Source organism: Microtus ochrogaster, chromosome 16, assembly GCF_000317375.1.
Source record: "Microtus ochrogaster isolate Prairie Vole_2 chromosome 16, MicOch1.0, whole genome shotgun sequence".
NCBI classification, from domain to species: Eukaryota; Metazoa; Chordata; class Mammalia; order Rodentia; family Cricetidae; genus Microtus; species Microtus ochrogaster.
Window position 1 is genome coordinate 35,910,983 of NC_022018.1, and position 15,010 is coordinate 35,925,992.

Sequence of the window (15,010 nt, forward strand, 5' to 3'; positions counted from 1 at the left end):
GTGTACATGTGTATATACTTGGATGTACACACAGATGTGTACATCTATATATACTTGGATGTACACACAGATGTGTACATGTGTATATACTTGGAGTTCTAGAGGGGTAAGGAAGGAGAGTATCTCTGGGAGGCAAACTCACAAAATTAGAGTCAGACATTTACATTATTGTGTAGCAACCTTTCTATGACGTGCAGGTCTTATATAAAAAAGACAAACAGACAGAAAATCTTTTGTAATAGAATTCTCAAAATATAGTTTAATAATACTTGCGTAAAGCTCATACAAAAGAGAATATGTAGCAAAGTTTAACTGCGGTTCCTTAAGTAAAAGCCCAATCCATTGTCATAGTTCGCATCTTTAGGGTCAGTTTCACCAAGTCTGGTCCTCCATGCCTGCAAGACACCGGGAAGGGTTGTTAAACATCATTAGGAGGGAGCAGCTTAACTCCATATCAGGGGAAATGTGTTCTCAGTGCGAAACATGTGGCTTCTTTCTCTCCTCAGTCTTAGTATGCAGTATTAGCAAGTATTTAATAGAATTAAATTAAAATCTGACCACATTTGTGAGTCCCTTTAATATTTTCCTCTTCCAGATTTAACAGATGATCGATTGGTATACCATGGCTGGCACTTTCTCCAGCTAAATGACCACAGCCATCCCTGGAAGTCATCAGCAGGTAAGGGTCTCATAAGTCGTTTTCTCTAATAGTCAGTTACGCACGCAGGGAAGAGTAAAATTTCACCTTTCCTCTATTTTCTTGATACATGGCTTAGGAATGTGTTTCCTGTAAGTTTAAATATCAACGCTATCATAGTAACCATTCATTCATGAACCGACGGCAAACCATGCCAGATAACTGAAAACCTTTGGCAAAGGGCCCTTCAGCATCTGATGGTTGCCCTGTGCTGCATTCTCACGGTGCACGGGGTGAAAAGGCTAGCCACGAAATGGTTGTGTCCTCATCAGCTTCAGGTCGGGTATGTGTTCACTCAATATCGGAAATCTAAAGACCGAGACCTTAGCATTAGACCTGCTTGCTTTCAGAATGCCAGCGTGTCTCAGAGTCTCTGCTTGCAAACCTCTCCCCTGCTTTAGTGATAATGCAGGGTGATATCAGTCAGGGAGGGAGGTCCTGTAAGCTCTGTGAGAGACACGGAGTCACAGGGTAGCACACTGGTGCCTTGGAGAGTAACACAGCAGTCTGAGACTGTTTTGGAGATCCTCTTCTGTAGTAGACCTGATATTTTTCATGAAGGGGGTCCCTTGAACTCAACTAGTAGGGAAAGGAACCTTCAGCAGCTTCCCTGTTCTATTTAGAGGAATTTAAAAGCCGTGTGTGCCCCTTGGGACACACCGTGAATCTGTTTTGCTGAGGCAGACTCCAGATGGGTGCTAGGTGGGCACAGAAATGTTACAAGTGGCTTTGCTCTTTTTCTCACTGGCACGTAGGAGAATCTTTCTGGAAGGCACCCCAGGGTAGTGGTGTGAGCAAACTATTTAGGGCTACTTTAATCTTGAGGATTAAAATAGTCACATTCTACAGAGTTGTTGCTGTGTATCTTTGGCGTTTGTGTTTGGTGTGTGTGTGTGTGTGTGTGTGTGTGTGTGTGTGTAGATAAGCTTAAGAGTCTGGACAGTGTACGTTATGAAATTTAAAAGTCAGCTTTGGAAACAAGTGCAATAAATTATATCACATACGTTTCTAGTTTGTAAGACAGTAAGACAATATGTAAGTTGTTTTTTTTTTTTTTTTTCAGTACTGGGGTTTGAACCCAAGACCTTATCCATGATATGCTGCTGAGTCATGTTCCAGCTGTAAAAAAAAAAAAAAAAAAAAAAAAAAAAAAACAGACTTTTCTTTTGATTCCGAGAATTACTCATTACCCAGGCAAACTTTGTGCTTGTGATTCTGCTGCATCAGCTAACCTCCCAAGTACTTAGACTTAGAGGACAGCAACCCCCAGGCCCGGCTGATGTGGTATATTTTTAGGAGTTCCTGGGCTGGTTGTTTTGTTGTTGTTGTTTGTTTGTTTTGTTTTCTTGTTCATTTGACTTAAATCTAGACTTAAAGCTGGGAAGAGGGACTACTAATTGAGAAAATGCCTCCATAACATTGGCCTATAGGCCAGTCTGTAGGGCATTTTCTTAATTAGTGATTGTGGGATGCACGGTCCATTCCATTGTGGTCAGTGTCCTGGAATGGTGGTCCTAGGTTGTATAAGAGAGCATGCTGAGCAAGTCATGAGGAGCAAGCCAGTAAGCAGCTCCCTTCCATGGCCGATACATCAGTTCCTGCCTCCAGGTCCCTGCCTTGAGTCCCTACCTTGACTCTCCAGGATGAAGGACTGGCTACCAACTGTAAGATGAAAGAAACCCTTTCCTCCTGAAGTTGCTTTTGGCTGTGGTATATTAGCACAGCGATAGAAACCCTGACTAAGACAGCTCCAAAGAGGAAGGATCTCATTCCGTGTTATTTCCCATCAGCCCCAGGTGGAAGAAGCCAAGCAGCTAACCCAGAATGCTCCTTCCAGAAGAGGTTCTAGTCTTGGGCCTGATCCCCTTCCCAACGTGTCCAAAGACATCTCATTCCCGGCATTCACATTAGCAAGAAAACTTTTCAAATAACTGACACCTTGCTTAAGAATAGTAAACACAGATGATACATTGTACATTTCTTTTTCAAACATTTCATTTAAGGATGCCACAAGCAGCATTCTCATTGTAAGGAGCTATTTTTTGTTTCTAAAGAGCTGACGGTCTACCAATCCTTCCTAACTAGCAACATTGCCCTGGTTTCCTGCCAACTCATCCCAAAGGCCCCGTTTCCAGCTGTAGGCGCTCTGCTAAAATACAGAAGGCGTTTGTTTACCGAAGGACCTTGTGAACTCGGTAATGCCCCTTTAAAATTTCTGCCAACTTACAACTAAAGAACTCTGATCTCTTATTGATTGAAACGTGTAAACAGCATTTTAGAGTTTGTTTTACAGGTCCAAAGTGTTTATGTTAAAACCAACCTTTATGAGTAGGGAAGCCTGCCTACTTGTACATTTAAAAGAATAAAAATCTGGGGTTAGTGACTTAAGAATCTGTGGACATGCACTGTCCAATCTAACAGCCATTGTTCACATGTGGGTACTGAAATTTAAATATAAATTAATCTGACTCCAGAAAGTAGAAATTCAGTTTCTCGGCTCCGAAAGAGCATCTCGAGTGTTTCGTAGACACGTAGCTGATGTGTGATACAGACGTAGAACGTTCCCGTTCGCACAGACGGTCCCATTTCACAGGCTGTGATAAACACAGTTTTAAACACTGCAGTGGACATTCGTGACCAGTTAAAGGAAAGTTTTATACTCTTTTTTAACTTGGAAATTTCAAAGTATTTTTGATATTCAAATTTTTTTAGTTCCCATTGCCTAGGATACAGCTATCACAGGCTTCTTTATGTGTTTCCTATTAGTTTTTCCACTTGAATCTTTAGTAAATTAGTCTAGTTTTATATTCATGATCTCTTTAAGAGTTGTGCATAGGTCCCTATGTTGCCTCTTGAGCTGAGGACTAACATGTGGATGTGACAGCTGGCTTATTTACCTACATCCTTGTCACCCTTCTTTTCGTAGGTCTCAATTTTCTTGGAGTAGGAGGTGTGTCTCATTTGTTTTAACTTAAATACATCTTATTGATTTTTTTTATAAAGAATTTGGTGAGTCAAACAAAATCAGTTGCTCAACACTTTTGCTCAATGCTCTAGCTTTATTTGATGTACACATATGACATATAGTAGTAATTTGGTTTTATTTGTAATGAATACAACGAATCCCCGGTGTAATGTTCTTAAAGTTCTTACTCCTTCTGTTTCCCCATGTTCCATTAACGAAATGTCAGTCTCAAACACATTCTAGTCATTATCTCTAGCTATGCAGTTACATTTATTTCCTGGAATAACACAGTTGCACAAGACCAAACACTGAAAACAAATTTGCCTTTCTGTTGAAGCACAGGATTTGAAGGCAGCTGTCAGTCTATCTTTCAGAAATGCATGTCATATCTGCCTGTCTTCCAATTACACACTTAGAGTGTCACTTTTCAACCACAGCACTAGGTGGCCTGGAGCCACCTTAGACTTTTAGGAACAAATCCCAAAATGTTTCCAATGGGGGAAAATTTTAGCCAGTGTGTGTGTGTTTAAGGAAACTAATGTGTAATTTGGATTATAGGGGAAATTATGTAATATTTGCAGTTTATCGATGGTAACTTGATTCCTTTGTTGACTAGCATGGCTAATGGAACTCTGCCCATGAACATTCTACTTTACACTGGTTAAGGAAGATGCTATAACATCTTAAACTTCTGCATTTCATCTTTTTTCTTCTTCTCTGGTTCTGTGATGTTACCATCAATATAATATAATTAACATACTATAATATAATACAATATATATGTATACATATTCAAGAGAAAGTATTTCATCAATCTTTGTAAGTAATTTATTCTAACAATTAAAATTCTTAAGTTAAAAGGAAAATTAACTTCATGAGAAACTTTTATTCAGTATACGCAATTAATTTTCATTAACTTCATTAACGAAAGGTTTCAAGTCAGGTTTACCTGATGCTGAAGATCCAAGAGGGGCTGTACCTTACCTCTTGGAAGAAGAGGCCATTTAGTTGGGAAACAAACATGATCAGATTTGAGCAGTTGAGTGTTATGGTCTTGACTCAGAGACACACATGTACTTAAGCCTGGGTGTATACCAGGAAGAGGTAAGGAAAACAGCGTCGTCTTGCGAGCATTGACCATCGATGGCTGAGGACAGTCAGACTTCATTTAAAGAGGGCTGCTACAAATCCTTTCGTCGATACTGAATTCCTTTGGAGTGGGGGGGGGTTACAGTGGGACGGTCTGTTCATACTCCTACTTGTTACAGAACCCACTGTCCTTGGTGCCCGTGCTCCGCACGGTTACTTAACCGTCCAATGCCCTGGCGTTTCACTTTTCAACTGTCAGGTATGAGGTAACTGTTATGTTTCTTTCCTCCGACTACAAATTGGGAATATCAAGTAAGTGTTATGGCGTAGTGAGTCCTCAGCGAAGAGGACAGCACACACGTGGTGCCCTGATTCAGGCGTGCACTTGGCAGTAGATTCTGCCGTTCAATCAATCGGTACTTGTGAACATCTGAGCACTAGGTAGCGTGAGAACACAGGTGTGAACAGAGAAAAAAAGTCTCAGGACCCGGGTCTAGGATGATGGCTCATTTGGGAAAGTACCTTCTGTGTAAGCATGAGGACATGAGTTTGGGTCCCCAGAACCCACAGAAAAGCTGAGTGTGGTGGTAGGGAGGGACAGGAGAATTGCTGGGGCTCATGAACCAGTCTGCCCAGCTGAAATGGTGAGCTCCAGGTTCCCTCTGAGACATCCTGTCTCCAAAAACACAGGATGGAGAGTGAAGGACGAAGACACCCAAAGTTGACCTCTGACCTACACACACACACACACACACACACACACACACACAAAGTGTACCTACACACACATACACATGTACCCCTACATTACACACACATAAACCTACACTACACACGAGTACATACAAGCAAAAAGAAAATTTGAAAATGTCCTCATACCAATTGCAGTGGATGGAGAGAAAAATGAATTGAGTAAAATGCCTTAGGTGTTGAACAGCACAAGGAACGAGTACGGTTTGTGGGAGCAGTGGGCAGAGGTTGCTTTAGTTCTAAAGTGATGTTCAGAGAAACCTTTAACCATGTTTGGAGGAAGACGGCTCCAGGCAGAGGCGTGGGGTCTGACAAGTGACGTGTAACGCTGCATGACGTGAATTGACAGAAACTAGAGACATGTTTAGAATGGACCTAGGAAAGGCGACTGACAGAATTTTAAATTTAAATGGTTGTAAAAGTTAAAATATTTTGATATGCAATGAATCATTCCCCCAATTAAGGCCTTTAAGTAGAAAGAAGGCCCACAACTCTATCCTTACTGATGCGGCCTCTGACTGTAACTTTAGAAACCCATCTGCTTAAAAATCTGCTCCTTCCGGAAAGCAACGTCCGTGTTTGTGCTTTTGTATAACTTCATTTATACTTTGCTTACAGTTGTGACCTTTAGTCTTGTTTCTGGGACTGAAAATACAGTTCTTCAAATAACAGAGAGTGAAGGCATTGTCAGTAGATCACATTTAATGAAATATTTGGATTCTCAGACACACTGTACTTAAGTCCTGGGACATCACCAAGTTCAAAATATTTTCATGGGCTTTTTATTCCATTTAAATGATTTTATCTTCAAGCTCAGTAAGAAGATTCAAACTACACAATTCACATTGTAAGTGTCCCATCCATCCCCATATAAGAGGGAATAAAATTACTTAATGGAAAAAAATCAAATCTACTCACTCTGAAATTATACGGATGACTTGAGTGAGAACAAACAATTCTGATGTTCTTTGTTTTTTAATTGGTGCTGTTTTTCATACTCTTCATGCCTTCCCCCGCTCTGCAACCATTCAGGACTTCTAATGAGGGCCAGGGAGCAAATGTATTTAGCAATCTGCGTTTCAGGGATGGAAACAAGAACATGAAGATTAACAGTATCATTCTTGTTAATTTGATTCTCTACAGCTTAAGTAAAGGTCTCTGTTGCTATTTCCAGCAAATGGGCCCGAGGAGAAAACGCAGGTGTGGTGCCATGCCTCTTCTGAGAGCCTGCTGACGTACGGGCTTGGGCTGGAGAATTCCTCAATAGTAAGAAGTTATAAGAAAAAATGAAACTCCCTTCATTCAAAGAAGTGATAACAGCTCAAAGGTTGGGTGTTCCGTGGGCTAAGAGATTTTCAAAGCAGTGTGAATTCTGATAAAAATAAGAAAACTAATTCTGTTAGTATTACTCTTCAAAGAATTTTTTTCCTTAATGCTTCTGTCAAGTAATTACCTTTTAAATAGTTCTAAGCCAACAATTGAATATAATTAGGAAACATGTTAATAGAAAATTTTGCCTTCTAAAAAGCTTATTTCATAATATATATTTTTCCTGCTAAAATGGTATTTAATAAAAAACTAAGCCTTTGCTGGTCCCTTATAAATGATGACTTGTTTCATCTGAGTCTTGGAAAGTGTTATTTGGATGACTTTTAAGCAGCTAATATCGACATATTCTTAACTTCTATTATTTTACTTTTAAGACACAGCTTGTTACACAGCTCAGGCTGACTTAGAACTCTGCCCTCCCGCAGGGATTATGGGTATGCACCATATTCCCAGAGCTCAGAACTTTCCTAAAAGCTGGGTCACCTTGTACACTGGATCACAGATCAGCAGTGGCTGTGTCATATAAACGTACTGTTGCAGTAAATTGGACCAAACTGTGCTCAGAGAACCAGCTTACCTACGTTAAGCTGGGGAAAGGGAAGAACGGCGTTCAGCAGGGTCCATGCTTCTTTGCCCAGCTTTCCACCCCCAGTCCTGATTCTACTGTCACTCATTAGTGTCCTCTGCCTTCTCTCTGAATCCCCCAGTGGAATCAAGCTTAATTAATTGGTCTTACAGAACTTTAGACTGCTCTAGAGATGAGCTTGTGCTGAAGTGGCAAAAAGATATGGGAATCAGCTGTCCTGGTGGTGTGTGGCTTCTAAACTGAAGTATGAACCCAGAAGAATATTTGTGGCAGAATCCCGGCTAGTAAGTACTCAAATCTCAGTCCATTACTGATAAGTAAGCAGAGATTTGCTTGCCGATATCACTCCTGTTAGTGAGAACACAAAAGACAGCCATGTTTGGAAGCAGCACACTTGGGAATACACAATACATAACTTCACACAAGGTCTTCCTTTCCCAAACAAAAACATGAAAAGGTTCTTCCGATTGTTCGGAAATTCTCTGCCAGGGCCTGGGTCCTGTTCCTGACTTCAGGAGACACATGCCTCTTTTGTAACTCCAGTGTGTCCTTCGAAACTGCTCATAAAACTGCCAAAGTTTAGGCCTTCTCCTCCGAATTAAGTTTTTTTAGTTAAATGTCAGTGTCTGGTCATGGTTCTTCTCCTCAATGCTCATGGCAAAATAAGTCAGTTCTAGTTGTGAGTTCCAGCAACACAGGGATGAGCAGATAAGCTAAGCGGGTGCCTGGAATTAAACCGCTGTTCCATTCAAAATAAGAAGCTTTAGATTCCATCCCATGGGTTTCTTTGTCTAGAAAAATAACACCCCGAATCCCCCAAACAACAACAACAACAACAGAAAAAAAAATTCCAGGATTTGAGAGAATTACAACTCTCAGTGGCAACCCATGGACTAGTGAAAGGGTTAAAACAACGCCTGAGAAAATGCTAATAGTTTCTTTCTTTTGGTTCATTGAATTCAGATAGATTTTTAACCACTTTACTCTGCCAGCTGTTCCAAAAATGGCTTGTGTCTAGTCGATTCTTACTTCTCTTTGAAAAATGATTTATCTTTATTTTATGTGCATTGATGCTTTGTCTGCATATATGTCTGTGTGAGGGAATCAGATCCCCTGAACTGGAGTTGCAGACAGTTGTGAACTGCCATGTGGATACTGGGAACTGAACCTGGCTTCTCTGGATGAGCAGTCAGTGCTCTTAACCGATGAACCTTCTCTCCAGCTGACTCTCAATTTCTATCTACTGTTTTATCTGGTAGAGTCACAAATTAAGCAATCATCCAATTCAGAAAAAAAGTGATATTAGAAAGAACTACAGTATTCTCACCTAAGAATAAAAACCCAAGATTAAAATATTCTCAGCCCAGGAATGATTCATCTTTAGAGTTCTCTCAACTTTTGCAATCCAGTTTTAAAGGTGGAGATGGTAGGAGAGTAATAGTTGGGCGAGCAGCTGGCACCGAGGAGTGATCTTGTCTGTCACTCACCATACTTTGAGGTCACCATGTTATTGACAATGTGTTATATTGCCATTTTATAAATTAAAACAGGAAGAATCAGAAAATAGCAGTGAACATTAAGAGGACACTCTCTGATAACCAGGCAATGTGTCCATCTCTTCACTTTTTTTTTAAAGATCAAACAACAGTTTTTAAAATGTATAGTCTGATTTCTCTTACTGTATCTACTTTTTGACAGCAGCTGCTGTTGTATACATTGTTAAACAAGGACAGAGCCAGGACCCAAATCTGGGATTTACTCCAATAGCTTGTGTCTTAGTTCAGGTTCTTAATGCTGTGATGAGACACCATGGCCACAGCAACTCTTATAAAGGAAAATATTTCATTGGAGTGGCTTACAGTTCCAGTTTTTAGTCCATTTTCATCATGGCAGGACATGGCACCATACAGGTAGATACAGTACTGGAGAAGGAGCTGAGAGTTCTATATCTTGATTCACAGGCAACAAACAGGAAGTGAACTGTGTTACTGGGCATAGCTTGAGCAAAGGATATCTCAAAGCCCACCCCTACAGTGACACACTTCCTCCAACAAGGCCACACCCACTCCAGCCAGGCCACACCTCCCAATAGTGATACTCCCTGTGAGTTTATGGGGGCAATTACATTCAAACTATCACAGCTTGCTTCCAATCACTTCTCTCCCAAGTCACAAACCACTGAATATGCAGTACCTAAGATCTAGCTGATATTTCTAATTGCTACTGTTGGTAGTGTCATCTTCATATAAGTAAACATTATAATAATATCTAATTACAGTTTCTACCAATACCATGTCTACGTATTCATTAACATTATTTGATGGTAGAGTGAGAGGCTCCAGAAGGTATATTTGTTGTAGTGTAAAACAGATACTATGTCACATTTCAGTGTGGAAAATTATTAACTTATATGCCACCAAACATAGGCCCAAATGCAAAAGAAAACAAAGAAACACTTAGCTACTTTGAATAATGTATTCTATAGGATAAATTATTGCACTATGACTCAGTTTCTTTTGGCTGTATATCTGGTCATTTGGGATGTGTAGAAATTGCTAAAATTTTTCTTGAATTCTAGCTTAGAGTTCCATATGAAACACTAGGCAAGTTGTTTGATGATATATGGAGGACACTTTGAAAATATTTTATTTTTAATTATGTTTATGTCTGTCTATACCGCCGACATCCCCCCATACCTGTCCACGTCCCCATCCCTCCGACATGAGTGCATGTGTCTCTGGAAGCCAGAAGAGGGTGACAGACACCCTACAGTTGAAGTTAGAGCCAGTTGCTAGCCACCCTTTGGGTTAGCATTCTCGGGTCTTCTGTTAAGAGGGTCTATGTATACTTTCTACTTCATAGATTATTGAAAATCATCAGCTGCTTAAACTGAGGTATAAATGAGAAAAAATATTTCTTACTGCTGAAAAACTCCATGGACTCTGCTGTTCGCACCATATCCTGTGTTGCTGTGCCCTCTCTGAGATATTTCACATAAATTTAACGGCCTGTGGGTTCTTGGTGGAGGCAAGTTGTTGACTGACTTGTCATCCCTGCAGCAGCAGGTGTCCTGGTGAATAACGAGGTGATCTATTGGCAAGAGGGCAAAACCAGAGCAATTGGATGTGCTTGGGCAGGAGAAAAAGCCTCATGTGATTTTGCCAAGGAGAAACAAAGAGTCTATGAACGTAGTTCTTTGTGTGTGGATGTGGGTGTGTGTGCACATTGTTATGTGTGTGTGTGTGTGTGTGTGTGTGTGTGTGTGTGTGTGTGTGCAGGTGGAGGTTGGACATCTTTAGTAGCTTCTCCACCGGAGTTTTTCAAAAAAGGGTCTTTCACTGATTCCGGAGATCAGCAACTTGGCTAGCCGGGATGGCCAGTGAGCTCCACGGGGCCTCATCCTCCCAGTGCCGGGGATAGAGAAGTCCACCACCCCACCAGCTTTCACACGGCTGCTGTCGGTTCACATGCTTGTCTTTGTGTGATGTATTGGTGTCTTTGCTGTTGCTGTGATCAAACACCAGGACCAATGGCAGCTTTAGGAAGAGACTTTATTTTGGCTTACAGTTTTAGAGTTAAGAGTTCGTCATGATGGCAAGGCATGGAAACAATCAGCAGGCATGGCTATAGGAACAGGAAACTGGGGGCTTGCACATTCAAATGCAAGCGTGAAGTCGGGAGGCCTTTTAAATCTCGTAGCCTGCCCCAGTGATGAACTTCCTCCAGCAAGCTCTACCACCTAAGCCTCTTGAAACAGAGCCACCAACTGGGGACCACATGTTCAAATATCTGAGACTATGTTCCTCAATCCACTACAAATAACAATCTCTGTGCTAAATGAGCCCTCTTCCAGCTCCATAGTCCTTTCTGAAAAAAGATTCACTATCATTTCCTTCTTTCCATATACATTTGCACTGGTAAATCATTGCAGTATTTCCCTGCAATGGTGGGAAATGAATACAAGGCTTAAGGTTCTTCCCAGACCACATAACAGGGCTAGGACTCACTCTTAGACATTTTCTTCTATACGAAGTGGAGCAATAGAGACCAGAGTTACAGCCATAGCAGAAACAAGGTAACAGCTGGACACACAGGTAAAACTGTGGTTTTCAAGACAGTGGCCCCTTTGTGACAGAGAACCATAATCCTGAGGTCTCCCCAAGAAGCAAATAAGGAGTTCATAAGTCAGCCCAAGTTTGCTGTCTGTCTGTATTTCAAAGATGACCAATCCTTTGTTGTTGTTCTTTTTCCAAGAGAAGGTTTCTGTATATGACAGTCCTGACTGTCCCAGGACTCACTCTGTAGACCAGGCTGGTCTTGAACTCACAGAGATACACTTGCCTCTGCCTCCCGAGTGCTGGGATTAAAGGCATGCACCACCAATGCCTGGCCCATCAACCATTTTCAACATGGTACCTTCTGAGTCAGCTGCAAGACAGTTAGTGTACATTCCCAGAGTACCACTTTTGCACCTAGGTTGTCTATTTTGCTATGAAAACTCTGTTTGGATAGAGATGAAAACACCTGCTCTTTATTATAGAATACAATCTTCCTAGAAATCAGCACTTTTGCAGGGTCCAATCATTCCTGTCAGAGAGACCACGCATAAAACCTTGAACATCATTCTTCTAGCTTCCAAGCAGCTAACCTGCATATACATGTTATTCTTCAATGGGATTTAAAGATTGCTCCTGAGTTAAGCTATATGTTTCTAATAAAGCAGAAAAAAACCCACCGATATGCTAATAATTAACACAATGTTGATATGTTTTATGCAAGCCAGCCTGACAAGCAGTGTGATTGCTTGTCCAATTGGGAAGGTAAGTCTCATGGAACTCTTCATTCAAGTCTATGTAATCAATAGAATGAACTTAGGAAATAAGCTGGCATTGAAACCACAATGTGACCTTGTCACATGAATGTTTAGGAAATTTCCTGCCTGCAAAGTGCACCTTAGAAACACTTGAAAAAACAAACAATCAAGAAAAACATCCCAAACCAAATTTTCTGCCATTCAGTAAGATATTTCAACTGTAATCTTTTCTTATCAGTTATATAGCAGGGGGCAATTAAATCAGTACGGCATCAGTCCGTTCAGACTTCGGGTGCTGAATGATATTAGTTTCACAGATGTTAGAAGAGGCACAAATCCCCCAATCCCATAGATTCCATGCTGTATTCATACACAGGAAGGTGGCGCATCACTGGACAGCCACGCAACAGTCTCTTTTTATAGTGCACAAAATGGAAGGAGGAAGATAAGTGTCTTTGTGGAAGAGTAAGAGAGACGGCAGCGGAGTGGGGCCCAGGCTGCCATTGGGGGTGGTTCTCAGCCTGAGCCAGGCTTGTGTCAGACACGTGGCAACAGGGCAGCCGGGCCGTCTGAGAGCCACAGTGGACAGTCCTCCGTCACACCGTTCCTCTGTGTGCCTCCAGGCGTCTCCGTGTTCTGGGCCATGGATTTTGTTGAACGCAGAAAGGAGAGTGAGCCGTCTAGCAGCCTTGGGTATTTTTGCTGCAAGTGTTTAACACTGTGTAGAAACATTGGATCGGTGTCCGTAGCATCCTGCCAGGGCTCCGCGGCTGTTTTCTCAGTTGTCAAATGAGGCGGTTGGCGCAGTCAGTTGGCAGCTGTGGGACCAGGTCTGCTCGCTAACAGACCTCTGTCCAGTTCCACCGTGTTGTTTCTTCATGTGCTCCAGTGAAAATATTTCCGACTAAGACGTCTCCCATAAAATGTGAAATTCCCAGCCTATCTTTAAAAATCCCCCTCCCACCCCCAAGTGCCACAGTTGGCTGAAAAATAACCCCCCTGTTTTCCTGTAAGGCAGAGGTAGGCCGTGGCTTCCCATCGGCTTACCCCTTGCTTGCTGCCTCCTGGCCCTGAAGTATGTGAGGATGAGAACCACGGTGCTCACGATTTCTGGGGATTATTCCAGAAATAAAACGGCAGAAATTGCTGATTTAAATTGTTTCAAGGGAAGCAAAAGACTATGAAGAATGATTCAAATACACTAAAGGCTTAAAATATACTTTTTGGTTAGATAATATGACAATCAATCACCTCTGATAATTACCATAGTATTGCGTTCGTTTACAGAAACAAAAGGCATATATTTCATATATCTATGTGTATTTTGATGAAAAAGGAATAAATTTGAATTACACATTTCCTGCTTTTGCAGAAGATTCTATGACTTTTAAAGCCACATCCAAACAAACAAAGCTGCTCTCCAAGCCTCGATCGACAGTTAGAGAGTTAGACTGCACAGACAGAACATCTTTGGTTTGGTTACGACATGAAGCCAGACTATTTACCGAGAGTGGAGTGAAAGTTGAACGTTCCTTGTGGGTATGACTGGGGCTGCTGGAATAGGCTAGCTTCGAAAATAGAGTTTCTGCAAAGGGGACCCTCTTCCTACCAGGGTTTCCAAAACTCTTAGTAATTCTGACATCCATACAAAATTCTAATGAAACTCACAACTCTGCCTGCCCTCGGATGAGCAGAATGAAAGACGCAGAGTTATTTGTCTTTCCATTATTTTATACAGTAATAAAGTAATACTGAAAATGTTACTATCACAACCGGTAGAGTATTGTGTAATTATTAAAAGGTGAAACCGTGAACCCATGTTAGGGAACAATTGCAGATGTTAAAGCCGGGTAACCCAAGGGAGAAGTCACATGAATATAAAAGGAGCAGTAAGCAAACAGAGTTCTGGACTCTGAACGCTGTATTTTTAAGGCTTTTTTTTTTAAACGTATTTTATATGAAATATTCTGAGCACACTTCCCCCTTCTGCATTTCCTCCCAGCTCCTCTTCACCTCCCTGCTCACTCGATTCCATGCTCTTCTTTCTCACTCAAACGAAAATCAACAAATACATAATAAAGCAAAAATAAGAAACACAACGACCCACAAAAACACAAAATCAGGAAACAAAATATGCAAGCAAAAGACCAATAAAACAAACAACAACAAGAAGTGCAAACAAAGCGATACGAGACAAAAAGCCTATGAAACCACCATTGAGCTTGTTTGGCCTTGGCCAACCACTCCCGGGCACCGGGGCCTCCCCTGAGTTGTGGTTAACACGCCCAGTGAGACTCCACCAGCAGGAAGTGTTATTTCCTTTGGAAGTGGGTACAAACTGCAGGAGACTTCTTGGTTATTGGTGAGACCCTGTGTCCTTCCCCATCTCAGCACTGGAACCTGGCTGGGGTTGGACTTGTGTAGACCTTTAAGGGTGGTTTTTTTATTTGATTAGTCCAGTTATAATCTGCCAGCCAGAGGTGTATCTGCTGCTTAGTGAGATGGTTTTGTCTCCTCAATATAATCTTGTAATCACTTGTTCTTCAAATGTTCATTGTTATTTTGTTTTTGTAACTGAGCCTTTAACCTGGCTTTATTGGGTGAGGAACATCATATAATCATGTAATATTAGATTAAAAGTGTTTCTATCACCATTTCAACTTCTAGGCTTAATTAAGAATGTGGTGAACTGATTATGAAATGTAAAGTTTTATTGAATAATTTAGTATAGGTACAAGGAGTTGGAAATAATGATATAATCATATATCATTATGATGATTA

At 41.2% G+C, this 15,010-nt stretch overlaps 1 protein-coding gene across 1 annotated transcript in view; it reads left to right on the forward strand.

The window, feature by feature from the left end:
• Positions 1–15,010, forward strand: part of LOC101991184 (type-1A angiotensin II receptor) — a 48,299-nt gene that overhangs the window by 8,251 nt on the left and 25,038 nt on the right. Inside the window, exon 2 of the mRNA XM_005354999.3 lies at positions 596–679. The gene's annotated coding sequence lies outside the window, so the exon portion shown is untranslated. The remainder of the gene's footprint in view (positions 1–595; positions 680–15,010) is intronic.